Consider the following 20,335-nt stretch of genomic DNA (forward strand, 5'->3'; position numbering starts at 1 on the left):
AGAAGGTAAACTGTTCACCTGGCGGAGGTATGCTCTCTACTGAGTTCCGTTCTAGTTAATATATTGTGGTTATAAATTTCAGATAATGCCAATTGCACCCTCCCCCCCCCCCCCCCCTTCCGCAAAGGAATAAAATGACAAGGTACGTGGATTTGTGGGGGGTTTTCCAAAATTAATGGAATCAAACGAACTTTCAGGAAACACCTTAGGCCTTCCCGGTGTCCTGAGTAGTCTAAAGTTTCATGTTCCAAGGTCAAATCCTCCCGGAGGGTTAGATGAAACATACAACATAATATACTTTCCCTCCAGGCTCCATTATATATAGATTAACTATAGCTACACAAATTGGGAAAACTTTTAAAATAGATCTTTATAATTATACAGTAGGCTTATACTAATTATAAATGAAATCGTACCGAGGGCATTGGATGTTTGTGCACTGACCGAGTGTGCACGACGAGCATGTGGAAACGTCACAGTCTAAAGGGTGGAAACGTCACAAACTATCGCGTGGGAAAGTCACAAACTATTATTTGGAAACGTTACAAACTATCGCGTGGAAACGTCACAAACTATCACGTAGGAATGTCACAAACTATCGCGTGGGAAAGTCACAAACTATTATTTGGAAACGTTACAAACTATCGCGTGGAAACGTCACAAACTATCACGTAGGAATGTCACAAACTATCGCGTGGAAACGTCACAAACTATCACGTAGGAATGTCAAACTATCGCGTGGAAACGTCACAAACGATCACGTAGGAATGTCACAAACTATCACGTGGAAACGTCACAAACTATCGCGTAGGAATGTCACAAACTATCGTGTGGAAACGTCACAAACTATCACGTAGGAATGTCACAAACTATCGCGTGGAAACGTCACAAACTATCACGTAGGAATGTCAAACTATCGCGTGGAAACGCCACAAACTATCACGTAGGAATGTCAAACTATCGCGTGGAAACGTCACAAACTATCACGTAGGAATGTCACAAGCTATCGTGTGGAAGCGTCACAAACTATCACATAGCAATGTCACAAACTATCACATGGAAAGGTCACAAACTATCACGTAGGAATGTCACAAGCTATCGTGTGGAAACGTCACAAACTATCACGTAGGAATGTCACAAACTATCACATGGAAAGGTCACAAACTATCACGTAGGAATGTCACAAACTATCATGTGGAAAAGTCACAAACTATCGCGTGGAAAGGTCACAAACTATCGCGTGGAAAGGTCACAAACTATCGCATAGGAATGTCACAAGCTATCACGATGAAACGTCACAATCGATCGCATGGAAACACCACAAACTATCGCATGGAAAGGTCACAAACTATCACGTGGAAACGTCACAATCTACCACGTTTAAACGTCACAAACTATCGCATGGAAAAGTCACAAATTATCGCGTGGAAACGTCACAAACTATCACGTAGGAATGTCACAAGCTATCACGATGAAACGTCACAATCGATCGCATGGAAACACCACAAACTATCGCATGGAAAGGTCACAAACTATCACGTGGAAACGTCACAAACGATCACGTAAGAATGTCAGAAACTATCGCGTGGAAACGTCACAATCTATCGCGTGTAAACGTCACAAACTATCGCGTGTAAACGTCACAAACTATCGCATGGAAACGTCACAAACCATCACGTGTGAATGTCACAAACTATCGCGGATGAATGTCACAAACTATCGCGTGGAAACGTCACAATCTATCGCGTGGAAACGTCACAAATTATCACACAGAAACGTCGCAAACTAGCATGTCGAAACTTCCCAAACTATCACGTGGAAACGTCACAAACTATCATGTGGAAACATAAAAAACTAGCATGTGGAAACGTCACAAACAATCACGGAGGAATGTCACAAACTATCACGTGAAAACGTTTCAACCTATCACATAGAATCGTCACAAACTTTATGTGTGGAAACGTCACAGACGAGCACATGGCAGCGTCACGAACGAGCTGGCATAAACGTCACAAACTAGCTCACGGAAACATAAAGCATCGTGTGGAAAGGTCACAAACTAGCTCACGGAAACGTCACAAAGTATCGCGTGGAACAGTCACAAATTCGCTCATGGAAACGTCATAAAGTATCGCATGGAACCGTCACAGATTCGCTCGTGGAAATGTATAGCGTGGAAACGTCACAAGCTTGCTCGCGGAAACGTCACAAACGATCTCGTGGAAACGTCACAAACGAGCTCGCGCAAACGTCACAAACTAGCTCGCGGAGGCGTGACAAAGTATCACGTGGAAACGTCACAAATTATCACACAGAAACGTCGCAAACTAGCATGTCGAAACTTCCCAAACTATCACGTGGAAACGTCACAAACTATCATGTGGAAACATAAAAAACTAGCATGTGGAAACGTCACAAACAATCACGGAGGAATGTCACAAACTATCACGTGAAAACGTTTCAACCTATCACATAGAATAGTCACAAACTTTATGTGTGGAAACGTCACAGACGAGCACATGGCAGCGTCACGAACGAGCTGGCATAAACGTCACAAACTAGCTCACGGAAACATAAAGCATCGTGTGGAAAGGTCACAAACTAGCTCGCGGAAACGTCACAAAGTATCGCGTGGAACAGTCACAAATTCGCTCATGGAAACGTCAAAGTATCGCATGGAACCGTCACAGATTCGCTCGTGGAAAAGTATAGCGTGGAAACGTCACAAACTAGCTCGTGGAAACGTCACAAGCTTGCTCGCGGAAACGTCACAAACGATCTCGCGGAAACGTCACAAACGAGCTCGAGCAAACGTCACAAACTAGCTCGCGGAGGCGTGACAAAGTATCACGTGGAAACGTCACAAATTCGCTCGTGGAAACGTCACAAAGTATCGCGTGTAAATGTCATAATAATTCGGCTTGAATGGCGCCATCAGCGGCTGTTGTTGCCCTTCCACATCTTGAATGTTCACTTCTTGATGGAAAATGTAACCCCACTCCTCCCCTCATCCACGCATCGATGTGCTCAGGGAAACCCACAGAGACACAATTTGAGTCCCTTGAGATAATCATAATGGCACCTGAATGCAGCACCGGTTCAATTGCACAACAAACAACTCGATCATCTCTTCCTGGGAAACCATCTCCAATCTCGCGCCGCAGTACAACACGCACATTCCAAACAGCAAGCCGCCTGGACTAGTCCACCGAGAAGTTTGGATCGTCGAATCTTTTAAACGTAATGAATACAAGAGTTTAAATTCCTTTAATAAGGCCTAATTGTTTACCTTCCATTTTACATAATTTATTAGATGATTAAATGAAGGGAGAAACATTCCACGTGGATAAATCCAGAATTATTGATGATGGATTTCCAAGGTTCACCCTCCGGTCGGTTTGGTTTCGCCCATCGCGACCTCGTGAGCCAGACGCGGGACTCCAGTCTCCAGCCCGCACATCCTGCAGATCCATGAGCGAGCGATGACCGAATCGCGGGTCGTCTCGGCTGCGGAAGCCCCTGCTTGAACACAGGAGCCGCAACACGGTCCGAGCGAGTTGTTTGTGTGAGAGGGAATGGTGAACCTCGGAGGTGAGTCGTGCTGGACGAGAGCCCAGTCCAGACGCTGTGAATGTGTGTGTATATATGTGTGCGTGTGTGTATGTGTGTATATGTATATATGTGTGTGTGTGTATATGTGTGTGTGTGTGTGTGTGTGTGTTATATGTGTGTGTGTTATATGTGTGTGTGTGTGTGTGTGTGTGTGTGTGTGTGTGTGTGTGTGTGTGTGTGTGTGTGTGTGTGTATATGCGTGTGTGTGTGTATATATGCGTGTGTGTGTGTATATATATATATGTGTGTGTGTGTGTGTGTGTGTGTGTGTGTGTGTGTGTGTGTGTGTGTATATGTGTATGTGTATATATGTGTATGTGTATGTGTGTGTGTGTGTGTGTGTATGCGTGTGTGTGTGTATATATATATATGTGTGTGTGTGTGTGTATGTGTGTGTGTGTGTGTGTGTGTGTGTATGTATGTGTATGCGTGTATGTGTATGCGTGTGTGTGTGTGTGTGTGTGTGTGTGTGTGTGTGTGTGTTATATATGTGTGTGTGTATATATATGTGTGTGTGTGTGTGTGTGTGTGTGTGTGTGTGTGTGTGTGTGTGTGTGTATGCGTGTGTGTGTGTGTGTGTGTGTGTGTGTGTGTGTATATATGTGTGTGTGTGTGTGTGTGTATGCGCGTGTGTGTGTGTGTGTGTGTGTGTGTGTGTGTGTGTGTGTACGTGTATGTATGTATTGCGAATGTCCGGCTTCCTTCTTGTAACTAATGCAGTCACTGGTCTTTATTTTGATTATCTCCATATGCGGGTTTCAGAAGGTGGAACGGAGCCCTCCCAGGTCTTAAACTGTCCACCTTCGTGTGTGTGTGTGTGTGTGCATGTATATATATATGTATGTACATGAATGTGTACGAATGTGTTTGTGTGTGTGTGCATGTATATATATATGTATGTACATGAATGTGTACGAATGTGTTTGTGTGTGTGTGTGTGTATGTATATATATATGTGTTTGTGTGTGTGTGTGTGTGTTTGTGTGTGTGTGTGTGTGTGTGTGTGTGTGTGTGTGTGTGTGTGTGTGTGTGTGTGTTCTTGTAGCTCCAAGTTTTGATATATATAAATCTCAAGTTGCATTTCCCACGTGATCCTGAGGTTGCATCACTCCTGCTCACTGTTAAGTGCATTGTGCATGCTCAAGATTGATCAAAGTTTGCCAATGTAATTTACCTGCTTTCCTTGGAACACTGTACTTCTATACTGTACTTCACCTCTTTTGAAGCTGTGAAGACTTTGTTCTCAACTCCAAATTGAATCCAATGAGTTTTGGATCTCAGTCACTCGACGATGCCATCATTTCGGGACGTCATGCTGTTTGTCTTCCGCTCAGTCCAACCTTCTAACCCCTTGCCACATTGCCTCAAGGAGGAGGCGATGTGGAAGAAAAGAGCACAGGAAGGTTGTGCACGAGGAGGGGAGGAGGGAGGAGAGAAGGCAGAGGGGAGTAAATGGAGGAGAGAAAAAAAACCCACAGTGCGCAGGACGTGGACAGAACTCAGGTTTCAGCCCTTTTTGCATATGTAATATGTGCATGGCAACGAAAATCCATTTCAAACTGGTGGAGCTCTTGTTCATTTCCCAAGTGATCTGGCGTTATGTTGTGCACAGTGAAAAACGTAGCAATTACATTATTATTATTAGTTTCATTTTAATTATGGCGTTCAATGAAGACGAGGTTGAAATGCAGCTCTGGGGGGGGGGGGGCTATGGGGGGTGCGGGATGAGGATGTGGAACACTTGTACTCGTTATTGTCTCAATAATGTACAAGTAGTTAGTTGTTGAACCCCGTGTGATGATGTCATTGCGATGTTTGTGCCATCTGGTGCATTTGGAACTTTGCCTGGGAGGTGGAGTTGGGGTTGGGGTGGTGAAGGGAAGGGTGGGGAGGGAAGGGTGGGGTGGGGAGGGACGGGACGGGACGAGGGTTGTGTGTTTAGGAGAGAGAGATCTGGTGGGTTAGAGGGGTTTAGGGTGGGGAGTGTGGGGGGAGAGGTAAAGCTCCTCTCCTTGCCTTGAAGGCTTTGACTGTGAGGATTGTGATGTGGGTGTTTGGAGAGAGCCCTGGAGGGAGCATGGCTGGACAAACTGAAAATCGTTTTTACACAAGTCGAATGAGCCTCACAACAATCTGTAAAAGTTTGTTTTTGTCTGCTGGAGTGGGGGCAAGCTTTAGTATAATTTAATTATTGGGGGTGGAGATTCTTCTGGATGAACTGTTAAAAGATTTTATCATGAAAACACCATATTATCACGAAAACACCACACGATCACGAAAAGACCACATTATCACGAAAATACCACATTATCACGAAAAGACCACATTATCACGAAAAGACGACATTATCACGAAAAGACGACATTATCACGAAAACACCATATTATCACGAAAACACCACATTATCACGAAAATACCACATTATCACGAAAATACCATATTATCACGAAAACACCATATTTATATCACGAAAACACCATATTATCACGAAAATACCACATTATCACGAAAATACTACATTATCAAGAAAATACCACGTTATCACGAAAATACCACATTATCACGAAAATACCACGTTATCACGAAAATACCACATTATCATGAAAACACCGTATTATCACGAAATCACCACATTATCACGAAAAGACCACATTATCACGAAAATACCACGTTATCACGAAAATACTACATTATCACGAAAACACCACATTATCATGAAAACACCATATTATCACGAAAACACCATATTATCACGAAAACACCACATTATCACGAGAAGACCACATTATCACGAAAACACCACATTATCACGAAAACACCATGTTATCACGAAATCACCACATTATCACAAAAAGACCACATTATCACGAAAATACCACATTATCACGTAAACACCACATTATCACGAAAACACCATATTGTCACGAAAACACCACATTATCACGAAAACACCACATTATCACGAAAATACCACATTATCACGAAAACACCACATTATCACGAAAACACCACATTATCACGAAAACACCATATTATCACGAAAACACCGTATTATCACAAAAACACCACATTATCACGAAAAGACCACATTATCACGAAAATACCACATTATCACGAAAAGACCACATTATCACGAAAATACCACATTATCACGAAAAGACCACATTATCATGAAAAGACCACATTATCATGAAAATACCATGTTATCACGAAGATACCACATTGTCATGAAAACACCACATTATCATGAAAACACCATATTATCACGAAATCACCACATTATCACGAAAAGACCACATTATCATGAAAACACCATATTATCACGAAATCACCACATTATCACGAAAAGACCACATTATCACGAAAATACCACATTATGACGAAAACACCACATTATCACGAAAACACCACATTATCACAAAAACACCGTATTATCACGAAAACACCGCATTATCACGAAAACACCACATTATCACGAAAAGACCACATTATCACGAAAATACCACATTATCACGAAAAGACCACATTATCACGAAAATACCACATTATCACGAAAAGACCACATTATCACGAAAAGACCACATTATCATGAAAATACCATGTTATCACGAAGATACCACATTATCATGAAAACACCACATTATCATGAAAACACCATATTATCACGAAAACACCATATTATCACGAAAACACTACATTATCATGAAAAGACCACATTATCACGAAAATGCCACATTATCACGAAAACACCACATTATCACGAAAACACCATGTTATCACGAAATCACCACATTATCACGAAAAGACGACATTATCACGAAAATACCACATTATCACGAAAACACCACATTATCATGAAAACACGATATTATCACGAAATCACCACATTATCACAAAAAGACCACATTATCACGAAAATACCACATTATCACGAAAAGACCACATTATCACGAAAACACCACATTATCACGAAAACACCACATTATCACGAAAAGACCACATTATCACGAAAACACCGTATTATCACGAAAACACCACATTATCACGAAAACACCACATTATCACGAAAACACCACATTATCACGAAAAGACCACATTATCACGAAAACACCACATTATCACGAAAAGACCACATTATCACGAAAAGACCACATTATCACGAAAACACCGTATTATCACGAAAACACCGTATTATCACGAAAACACCAAATTATCACGAAAAGACCACATTATCACGAAAATACCACATTATCACGAAAAGACCACATTATCACGAAAATACCACATTATCACGAAAAGACCACATTATCACGAAAAGACCACATTATCATGAAAATACCACGTTATCACGAAGATACCACATTATCATGAAAACACCACATTATCATGAAAACACCATATTATCACGAAAACACCATATTATCACGAAAACACCACATTATCACGAAAAGACCACATTATCACGAAAATACCACATTATCACGAAAACACCACATTATCATGAAAACACCATATTATCACGAAATCACCACATTATCACAAAAAGACCACATTTTCACGAAAATACGACATTATCACGAAAACACCACATTATCACGAAAACACCACATTGTCACGAAAACACCATATTGTCACGAAAACACCACATTATCACGAAAACACCACATTATCATGAAAAGACCACATTATCACGAAAATACCACATTATCACGAAAACACCATATTGTCACGAAAACACCATATTATCCCGAAAACACCACATTATCACCACAAGACCACATTATCACGAAAACACCATATTGTCACGAAAATACCACATTATCACGAAAACACCATATTGTCACGAAAACACCATATTATCCCGAAAACACCACATTATCACCACAAGACCACATTATCACGAAAACACCATATTGTCATGAAAACAGCATATTATCCCGAAAACACCACATTATCACCACAAGACCACATTATCATGAAAACACCATATTATCACGAAAAGACCATATTATCACGAAAATACCACATTATCACGAAAAGACCACATTATCACGAAAATACCACGTTATCACGAAAATACCACATCATCACGAAAACACCACATTATCATGAAAACACCACATTATCACGAAAATACCACATTATCACGAAAACACCACATGATCATGAAAACACCATATTATCACGAAAAGACCATATTATCACGAAAATACCACATTATCATGAAAACACCACATTATCACGAAAATACCACGTTATCATGAAAATACCACATTATCACGAAAACACCACATTATCATGAAAACACCATATTATCACGAAAACACCATATTATCACGACAACACCACATTATCACGAAAAGACCACATTATCACGAAAATACCACATTATCACGAAAACACCATATTATCACGAAATCACCACATTATCACAAAAAGACCACATTATCACGAAAATACCACATTATCACGAAAACACCATATTGTCACGAAAACACCACATTATCACAAAAAGACCACATTATCACGAAAATACCACATTATCACGAAAACACCACATGATCACGAAAATACCACATTATCCCGAAAACACCATATTATCACGAAAACACCATATTATCACGAAAACACCACATTATCACGAAAATACCACGTTATCACGAAAACACCACATTATCATGAAAACACCATATTATCACGAAATCACCACATTATCATGAAAACACCATATTATCACGAAATCACCACATTATCACAAAAGACCACATTATCACGAAATCACCATATTATCATGAAAACACCATATTATCACAAAAAGACCACATTATCACGAAATCACCATATTATCATGAAAATACCACATTATCAAAAAAAGACCACATTATCACGAAATCACCATATTATCACCACAAGACCACATTATCACAAAAAGACCACATTATCACCACAAGACCACATTATCACAAAAAGACCACATTCTCACGAAAACTTTCTCGTGACACGGTGGTTTTATCTGGAGGACCCAGTCATTTGTACCCTCAATCACTCTAATTTCTCTTTACAATACTCTAGTTTTACCATTACGTCATTACATCCGTCACCGAAAGTGGGCGGAGGTTATGTTTTCACCACTGTCTGTCTGACTGTCTGTCTATGAGCACATTATCTCAAAAAGTTGTGGACAGATTTTATTGCATTCGGTTTTCGTGAGGTTTCGACGAGTTTATTTTAATTTTTAAGTAATTCTTTACAATTGAGAGATATGGCCAAAACAATATATAGCAAATGATATTTAAACGAGAACAATGCGACTGTGTCGCCAATATGCCTCGGCATAGTCCCACAACGGGTAGATGCCCTCACTCTGCACATGTATGGGCAGTGGATCACGTTTGTGAAGTTTCGTGTTGATTGGATAAGGTTCGTTTTTCTATCCAAGATGGCTGCCAAACCACGTGACCTACGACATCATCATTTTCAAACTATACGCAACAGTGCTGGCAGATGATATTTGTAAAATTTCACATCAATAGGGTAAGTGGTTTCAGAGATAAAACTATTTAATATTTTCCTTCAATCCAAAATGGCTGCCAAACCATGTGACCTATGGAGTGGGGGCAACATTATCAAATTTCACATGTCACAAATTTAATATTTCAATACAAATGGGTCATAGATCATGTGCATGCAATTTCAGATTTTTAGGATAAGGAATTCGATTAAAACATTTTTGGCTGGTATACCACTTCACTTATGATGTCATCATTATCATGCTTTTGTTCCCTATTGGGAGTACTTGACAATGTACCAAGTTTCAAATTTTTCCATTCAGCAATTTCCGAGAATTTTTTTTTTAATTATTTGCTTTTAATCCAACATGGCTGTCATACCACGTGACATATGACGTCACAATTATTATAAAAACATTCTGCATGGGTGTCACTCCTACCCTGAAAGTTTGGAATCAATCAGACATATGGTTGCTGAGAAAAACGAGGTTTAGCCCGTACGGACATACGGACGGACGAACGACAACCCGAAAAAATAATGCCTCCAGCGACTTTGCCGGTGGAGACATAAAAAGTTATGGATGAGTTATGACTGAACTTGGGGATTGCGTTGGTCAGGTGACAATAACAAGCCGATTAGATTTTGGTTCAGGTCCGAATCCAGATCCGGCCTTTCAGTGGGATACAAAGCGTAAACTGTTCAGCCTGGTGGAGGGAGGTATGCGCTCTACCGAGTGCTGTTCAAGTTATAATATTGTATGGGCACCTATCAGCAACAATAAGCTTCATTCACTCATCTTTGCTCAAAAAAGAACCACGAGTGTTTGTACCTTCTCTCATTCTCGGCACCACACTACTCCTCTTATCGCTACACTAAACACTCTTACTCTTCATGATTTAACAAATTACACACACAGGAATATTCATCTATAAATATGTCCATAATCTTCTTCGCTGAATTTTCCTCTGACTTCACCTTAAAACACGCACGCACACACACACACACACACACACACACACACACACACACACACACACACACACACACACACACACACACACACACAACCAGATCCTGTAACAATTTGTTCTTACCTACACTCGCACTTCGTACTCCATGAATACGAGACTTTGCAGTCCTCATCTTTGGAGCACACTGTTGACGGAGCAGTGAACTAATTCAAATCTTCCTACAGGACTATCGTCATATCCTAACATGTAGGTCTATAGCATAAAGTATTCCCCTGATGATGTTCAAACAATTCTTGTATTTCAGTATTTTGTCCATTCCTGGATTTGCTTTTACTCACAGTCATTTACGAATAATAATTTGCTCGTAGTTCTTGTCCGGTAGTTGATAGTTTGTTGTTTAAGGCATTTCATTATATGCTTTAGTGTGGAACATCTCCCAGTGATGTGATTCTGATCAACTAATCAAGTAATTTCATTGGCTGCGGTTGCATTTTTTGTATGCACAAAGACGTATTGTCGTGCGAAGCCTCCGGTTAATACCGGTTAATGGACCGAAAACTGCTTTAATTGAGGCGACGGCCAAACACGGGCTCAACTATGGACGCGGGAGGAAGAAGGAAAGTGGGAGCTGCGGTAAAAGCTTACCTGGAGCGTGCCGACGGCACCTTCGATCCTGCAAGGAAATTAACTCGACACGGACACAAGCTTTTGTGGGGAATGGAAAATAATACAAGGGATTATTAAATAAAAGGATGGGACAGGGAAACGCGATATTAACTAAAACTCCTAAATTGGGATCTCACACACCAGACCTCAAACACAAACAGGGGACTGAATCACGAAAATAATACGTTCGTTATGTAGTGTACGTGGCGTGCGGTCTTATCTGGTCTCGTCGTCTTGTCCGTCCAAGCTCCGCTGCACTCTACGAGGCCCCTCGCTCCAACACCACAGCACCGCGAAGGCCCGGGCCAGCACCCACTCCAGGCTCCTCGTCGACCCCCATGAGTTCCCTGCACCAAAGGTCCAACGCGGGGCTGCATGAAGCAAGTGAACTCAACTCGGGCTCGGACTCACAAACCAACTCACAAGCCAACTCTGAACTGTCGAACTCCTGAAACTGTGACTCTCCACTCAACCAGGGACAGGACTCTGAATAAGCTCCTCACTCCACCAGGGACAGGACTTCTCAACTCGGGATCGCACCAGGACTGGTAGGGCCAGGAACCTGCACGCAGAGTTCGGCGCCCTCTTTTTATAACCTCTGGCGGTGACGTCAGCCTCGGCGCGGCACCGAACCAGAGCCTCGCAGCTTCCCGCCGTTTGCCGACCCTCCTCGCGCCTTCCGCGTTGATTCGCGCCTTCCGCACCAACCAATCACAGTCCTGGGCGTGGTTATAGCTCGTGCGTGTAGCGTGCTACGCGGGGCCAAGCGGAGATGAAGCTGGCCGCGGTCCATGCGGCGGCACCCCGAGCCGGCCCCCCTTGCCTGTTCGTCTTCCAAAGTCATGTCAGGGAAGGGAGTTATTTCGTGTTGCAATAAAGAGCCTAACTAAGTGTCTAAATGGGTGCATTGCCAAAAGGGACAAAGGTTTGGCTACCAGGTGTGACATACAGGGGCTTTATCTTTTAATCCCTATACTACTTATCACTCGAACATCCTGGTATGTTCACAGGTATACATCTTAACCCGACAAACCGTACTAAACATGAAACTTATTACAGGTCAGATTTCTTACCGCGACAGACGAAGCACGTTACCTATTCAGATCTATCTGGCTCTACATATTGCTACCCTCCCGACATAACAGTATATTTGATTTGAAGGACAGAAACACATCATTGGAGGATTGCATGAAGTGCCGTTAGAAAGTATTCACACCCCTTGACTCTTTCACATTTTGTTGTGTTACAGCCTGAATTTAAAATTGATTAAATTGAGATTTTTCTGTCACTGATCTACACATAATATCCAATAAGGTCAAAGAGGAATTTCTTTTTTAGAAGTTTTTACAAATTAATTTAAAATGAAAAGCTGAAAAGTATTGAGGCAATAAGAATTCAACCCCTTTGCTAGGACACTCCAAATTGAGCTCAGGAGCAGCCAATTTCCTTTGATTATCCTTGAGAGGTCTCTACAACTTGAATGGAGTCCACCTGTGGCCAATTCAATTGATTGCACATTATTTAGAAAGAAACACACCTTTCTATATTAAGTCCCACAGTTGACATTGCATGTCAGAGCAGAAACTCTTAGGCCTGAATGCAAAGCACTATGTCTGGCAGAAACCGAGTACAGATTATCACCTATCTAACATCATCCCTACCATGAAGCATGGTGGTGGCAGCATCATGATATGGGGATGCTTTTCAGCAGCAGGGACTGGGAGACTTAGAAGGATAGAGGGAACAATGAATGGAGCCAAATACAGGCAAGTCCTTGAGCCACACATCCTTGAATCCACATCCTTGAATCAAATCCTTGAATGAATGGAGCCACACACACACACACACACACACACACACACACACACACACACACACACACACACACACACACACACACACACACACACACACACACACACACACACACACACAACCAGATCCTGTAACAATTTGTTCTTACCTACACTCGCACTTCGTACTCCATGAATACGAGACTTTGCAGTCCTCATCTTTGGAGCACACTGTTGACGGAGCAGTGAACTAATTCAAATCTTCCTACAGGACTATCCTCATATCCTAACATGTAGGTCTATAGCATAAAGTATTCCCCTGATGATGTTCAAACAATTCTTGTATTTCAGTATTTTGTCCATTCCTGGATTTGCTTTTACTCACAGTCATTTACTAATAATAATTTGCTCGTAGTTCTTGTCTGGTAGTTGATAGTTTGTTGTTTAAGGCATTTCATTATATGCTTTAGTGTGGAACATCTCCCAGTGATGTGATTCTGATCAACTAATCAAGTAATTTCATTGGCTGCGGTTGCATTTTTTGTATGCACAAAGACGTATTGTCGTGCGAAGCCTCCGGTTAATACCGGTTAATGGACCGAAAACGGCTTTAATTGAGGCGACGGCCAAACACGGGCTCAACTATGGACGCGGGAGGAAGAAGGAAAGTGGGAGCTGCGGTAAAAGCTTACCTGGAGCGTGCCGACGGCACCTTCGATCCTGCAAGCACCTTCGAACCTGCTTCGAACCTTCGAACCTTCGAACAAGCACCTTCGAAGCACCTTCGCAAGCACCTTCGAAGCAAGCACCTTCGAACCTGCGACGGCACCTTCGAACCTGCTTCAGAGTGCAAAAGACCTTCGACTGCGGTGAAGATTTACGTTCCAACAGGACAATGACCCCAAGCATACAGCCAAAGCCACACTGCAATAGCTTCTGAACAAGAATGTGGCAATCCTTGAGTGGCCCAGCTAAAGCCTAGACTTGAATTCCATTGATAATTTGTGGAAAGACTTGTAAGATTGCTGTTTACCGACGCTCCCCATCCAACTTGACAGAGCTTGAGCAAATCTGCAAGGACGAATGGGAGAAACTCCCCATATCCTCCTGTGCAAAGCTGACACAGATACACCCAAGAAGCTGTAATCATTTCCAAATGGGCTTCTACAAAGTACTGACGCAGGGGGGTCGAATACTTATGTAAATTAGATATTTCTATATTTCATTTTTAATTATTTTGTAAAAAATTCTAAAAAAACAAGACCAAAAGTCTAGCTTTTCAGGTCTTTTGTCACCAAAATAGTTGGTGGTTGAATTCAGTTAGCTGATATGAAAATCCTATTCAAACTACCACTACATTAGTATGTAGAAAATGATATACAGTGCGTATCAAAAAAAAGGTAATCCAAATTCAAGGGGTTAATATGTAAAGGTTATTTATTTTGACAATTTACATGTGGTTTACTAATTAAGAGGAGATCCTCAGTTTTCCATTGATACCTTCCATGCATCATTGCTGTCACACATGACCGAATAAATGTTCATTGAAAATGACAAGTTCAAATCGCATTTTTACAAGTTTGGCTAATCTATGCCAGTCAGGATAATTGGTGCAAAATCAACGTCAGATGTGATCTTTTCTCAGGAATGATTGGCCTTTATGCACCCACACCTTCATCATGTCCACCTCCCCTTTCAACACAAAGCTCACAGCAGCAGAGCATGCCCTGAACTGCTCGTCTCACCATAGCCAGGTCATTGCGCAAAGCATCCACTTCATGTCGCATACGGCTCTGCAATTCGTGAAGATCACGGGGAGGAGTTACGAACACCTTGTTCTTTAAATGTCCCCAAAGGAAATACATGGTGTGAGGTCAGATGATCTTGGCGGCCATTCCACTGCATGGTTGAGGGTGATGACTCGGTCTCCAAAGAGTTCCCTCAGTCGATCTCGGACAGCGATAAGATGATGTGCTGGGGCACCGTCTTGGGCCCACCAGAGATATCTGAAGACACCACGAACCTGTCACTCAAAGTTCTCCTCCAGCTGCGGTAAAACTTCATCATTCATCATCTGCAGATACCTGTTACCATTGATATTCCTTTGAAAGAAAAATGGTCCGATCACCTGACCACTTCCACAAAGTCCCAACCAAACAGTCCACTTTTGTCGATTCATGTTGGTGTCAAAATTAAATTCCGGGGGTTGTCCTGGCGGTGCATATTCAAGAACATTATGGGTATTGACCTTGCCGTCCATGGCGAAAGCAGCTTCGTCTCCGATAACGAGATACCGCAGGAAATTGACATCTGCTTCGCAACGTGCTATCGACCATCTGGCAAGCACCAGCCTCCTGGCAAAATCCCCTGGCGTAAGTTGATGCCGGATGTGAATCCGATATGGATGTTGGTGGAGGTCCAGTCTTGTGATTCGGTTGAATGTTGCCAAAGGCAATCCGTCCCATTTCGTCTTGCGCTGGTATCCCGAGGATGCTCCAAAACTTGCCTTACTGCTGCAATGTTCATTTCCGATCACCCAGTGCGCCTCCTACCAGAATTCCCCTTGTTGTGGTTGAGGCTAGTGCCATGCTCTTGGTATTGTCTAACATTCGCCCAGATGGTTTTGGCTGCTGGAGATTTCCCTGAACGCTGATTTCCCTGATTTCCCTGACGTTCCCTGAACGCATCACGAGTTCCGCAGTTATTAGTATTCGTGCCGAACACCGCTTATCACTGATCATGAACCATACACCGCTTCAATCCATTATCTTTCCATTTACGACATTGGGATTAAAGTGTTGAGGTTATATTTACTATATTATTATTATTATTATTATTACGAAAGCGATACTAACGAAACGATACCACTGTATTAAGAAACCTGGGCTTAAATTGTCTGAAGCGGATGGTGAGGCATGAAGCCTAAGGCCTATACATACTGTGCCGTTGGAAGATCTGTAACGTCTGTGCTTTCTATATTTCATGGTTATTTTAACAATCGTTTGTTTGTGCTTCACAATGAATGAAAAACGTGAAGGTAGAGCATGGCGATTGTGATATATGACAGGTTCAACGAGTGTAGAATTAGCCGTTGTTCGCCGTAATGACATCAGACGTAATCACATCACCCTGTCATGTGACCGGATCCTCAGCTCTGATTGCTATACGTTTGAGGGGGCATACATACATACATACATGCATACATACATACATACATACATACATATGGACGGACAAACACTGTTCTCAACGACTTTGCCCTATGGGCTACGCCCTAAAAATTCCACTTTGACATTACGGGTTATTATGTGTGGATCAGTGACAGAAAGATCTCAATTTAATCAATTTTAAAATCACGCTGTAACACAGCAAAATGTAAAAGAGTCAAGGGGTGTGAATACTTTCTGAAGGCACTGTATATCATTATGGAATACAGTACTATAACAGTACATTCTGTACCTTGACAAACCTAAATACAGCTGCATGTGTATATCACTAATACGTCATTGAACACTGTTTGAACTTGAACATTGTCATTGAACTCCTGAGCTCATAATCAACATAGCTACACCATGTTCGAAAATCGTGCTTATGTAAAGTTTGTTATTGGCAATTATAAATGTATATCTTATCCATATAGGAATACAGAAGAATGGAGTAGGAGTCATAGGGCAGAACTTGATGGTACACTATATTGAGTTGCACATATAAATTGCCATGGAAGAGTCCTTGTGTGCTTGTTTGGTCTAGCTTGACCGAGACATCTCCTAAAAAGCGTGCCAGAGAGAATGCAACATAACTGTTCATATGGTGGAAGGGAGATAAATTCCAAGTTTATCAAATGTTTGACCTTGTGATTTGTTAAGTCAATATAATAATCTAGCCTAATTGGAAAAGATGGCACAGCATGTACCTATAGTAAGTAGCATGCAGGGAATGGGGAAGCAGTTGCAGCATGTACCTATAAAATAAAAATCTTAGCAGAAAAATATCAATACCGTAAAACGGGGGTGGGGGGAATAGGGACAGCAAGGTGAATAGGGACACAAACTGAAAAAAAGTTCGAAACTTTTTTCGCTGAAAATTGATAACCATACTGATTTGTTGATATTTGGGTTGAAAGTGTTCTCTTGTTTTTTTAAAAAGCAACTTATAGTCCCTATTAACCCCATATATGGGTTAAATAGGAATAAATAGGATTTTTATGGCTGTCCCTATTCACCCCGTTTTACGGGTGAATAGGGATAGTCACTAATACAAAAAAATAACGCAATCCCCTGAGTCACAACGCAATCCCCTGAGTTTCCAACTTATTGCTAAATTGATAGCTCAGATGGATGCACTTAATATGCACCCATAATATAAACCACGGTGCCAATGAAAAAAAAATGTGATAAAAAGTTTTTCCAAACTGTCCCTATTTCTTGATTATTATTTTTTTGTATTAGTGACTGTCCCTATTCACCCGTAAAACGGGGTGAATAGGGACAGCCATAAAAATCCTATTTATTCCTATTTAACCCATATGTGGCATTAATAGGGACTATAAGTTGCTTTTTAAAAAAACAAGAGAACACTTTCAACCCAAATATCAACAAATCAGTATGGTTATCAATTTTCAGCGAAAAAAGTTTCCGAACTTTTTTTCAGTTTGTGTCCCTATTCACCCCATTTTACGGTATATACTGTATGTATATGTATATGCAAAAGCATATACATATACATACACATATTCATAATTATACATATACATATACATATACATATATAATTATATATACACACACACCCTCATCATGAGTAACACTCGACCCAAATCAAAGCCGGGCAGTGTATAAATCAGCAGAGGCCGACAGGTCTGATGTGTTGGGCCCACCATAAAACCAAGATGGCAGCCATATTATTTAATCTCGGTGCCATGGTGGGTGGAGTTATGTGACACCTGTCTGACCAATGGGTGCACATTTCAAAAATCGACCCCCAACAAGAACAACAACAATTAAAAATAGTCAGAATTTGAGCAAATCTGTTTCCCAAAATCTAATCAAATGTGTCCCGTATAATAACCAATCATCCCACCAAATTTCATGCAATTCGGTTGAATACTTTTTGAGTTATGCGATTAACATACACACACACAGACATACAAATAAATACACAGCGATCAAAACATAACCTTCCGCTTTTGCGAAGGTAACAACTAGAACGTCACTCGGTAGAGCGCATATACCTCTGCCAGGCTGAACAGTTTATGTTTTGGATCCCACTGATAGGCCGAATCTGGATCCGGATCTTCACCAAAATTGAATCGAATCGTCCTTGTCAGACACCCAACCTGTCCAGCAAGTTTCGTCCAAATCCGTCCGAAACTTCTTGAGATATCCTGCTATATATAGTTTTTGGTCCTATCTCCCAATGGTGAAAAATCACTTGAAAAATTATAGTAGCCGCATCCGGATCTTCACCAAAATCTCCTCATTTCGTCCTTGCCACATACACTACCTCTCTGCCAAATGTCGTCCAAATCTGTTCACAACTTTTTGAGATATTTTGCTCACAGGCAGACAAACAGACAGGGGAGAAAACATAACCTGCATCCACCTTTGGTGGTGGAGCTAACAATGACAACAACCACGCAGAGCTCTTGTAGACCTGTGACACGTCACAGGTAAAAACCGATCAGTTCCCCATGATGCTTTGTATGTGATGTATCAATGTGGCAGGGTTCACCTGCCAATCGTGATATATTTCTGCTTGATAACTGATACAAATTGAAATTGAAAAGGAAAGCAATTGTCCATTGCAAAAGAAAAGGTCACAAGGAGCACAACAAAACTACAGAAGTGAGCGAACCAAGCACCGCCTCGGAAGAGTAGGCAGCACAAAACCGGGGAGATTTGCTGCTATTATTTAGACTGGCTCGAACCCACAAATGAAAGGGGAAACTGCTCATGAACAAACTGTAAATTGTACACATCGTCAGATTTAGTTTGTTACGAGGTGAGCTTCAGCACATGCTTATCCAGAAAAAGTGAGGAACCGCTCCCAGTAATATGATTCAGCTCCATCTGTTTTCTAATCTGATTGGTTCGCATCAGTTCTCTCATGCCTCCAAACACAAATTTAACTTGTGTTACAGAAAAAAACATTTTTGGCGACAATTTTACATACAAAGTCAGAAAAAACATTTCCCCCATCATACATGTTATAGGCTGGTGTTGGCTTAGCGGTTTGGGTGCCGGCTTGGGATCCTAGGATCCTGGGTTTGAATCCCGGTCGATCGCTGAATTAACACCAGGGGGGTTGACTCAGCCTGTCATCCTTCCGAGGTCGGCAAATTGAGTACCAGTTCACTGGTAATTCCCTGTGTGTCGCAAGAGGCGACTAACAGGGTTGGCGGCAGGAAGGGCATCCGGCCATAAAACATTGCTTCAAAAAGGGGACCAGGGTGCCCGAAAAAGGCCAACCCCTGCTCTCCGGGGGAAAATGGTCTCCAAAAGTGGTTCTTTTCTTCATACATGTCGTCATGGCATAGCTAAGAAATAATCAGCTTCTCATTAGGCCTTGCATGCCTCGCAATCTGGTGGTGTTTGCCTGCAACGAATCACCTTCTCTTGTCAAGATTGAATAGGCAGGCAATCGTCCAATAGGAAAGAGCAAGTTGAGGCTAGCTGGAACCTGGGCATGAAAGGGTTCCTCAGTACAATATTTTAATATTACACATCACAGGCCGGAATCAAACTCGGAACCATAAATACTCAAAATTCGTCCTTTGCATTTTTT

The 20,335-nt window shown here is 41.6% G+C and overlaps 1 protein-coding gene across 2 annotated transcripts in view; it reads left to right on the forward strand.

Annotated features, from left to right (window-relative positions):
* The first annotated feature begins 3,428 nt into the window (after positions 1-3,428).
* The window catches only part of JCAD (junctional cadherin 5 associated), a 74,293-nt gene continuing 57,386 nt past the window's right edge, over positions 3,429-20,335 (forward strand). For both annotated transcript variants that reach the window (XM_078782454.1, XM_078782455.1), the window contains exon 1: positions 3,429-3,591. The gene's annotated coding sequence lies outside the window, so the exon portion shown is untranslated. The remainder of the gene's footprint in view (positions 3,592-20,335) is intronic.

This window comes from Myxine glutinosa, chromosome 7 (assembly GCF_964187855.1).
Source record: "Myxine glutinosa chromosome 7, kmMyxGlut1.1, whole genome shotgun sequence".
Classification (NCBI taxonomy): Eukaryota; Metazoa; Chordata; class Myxini; order Myxiniformes; family Myxinidae; genus Myxine; species Myxine glutinosa.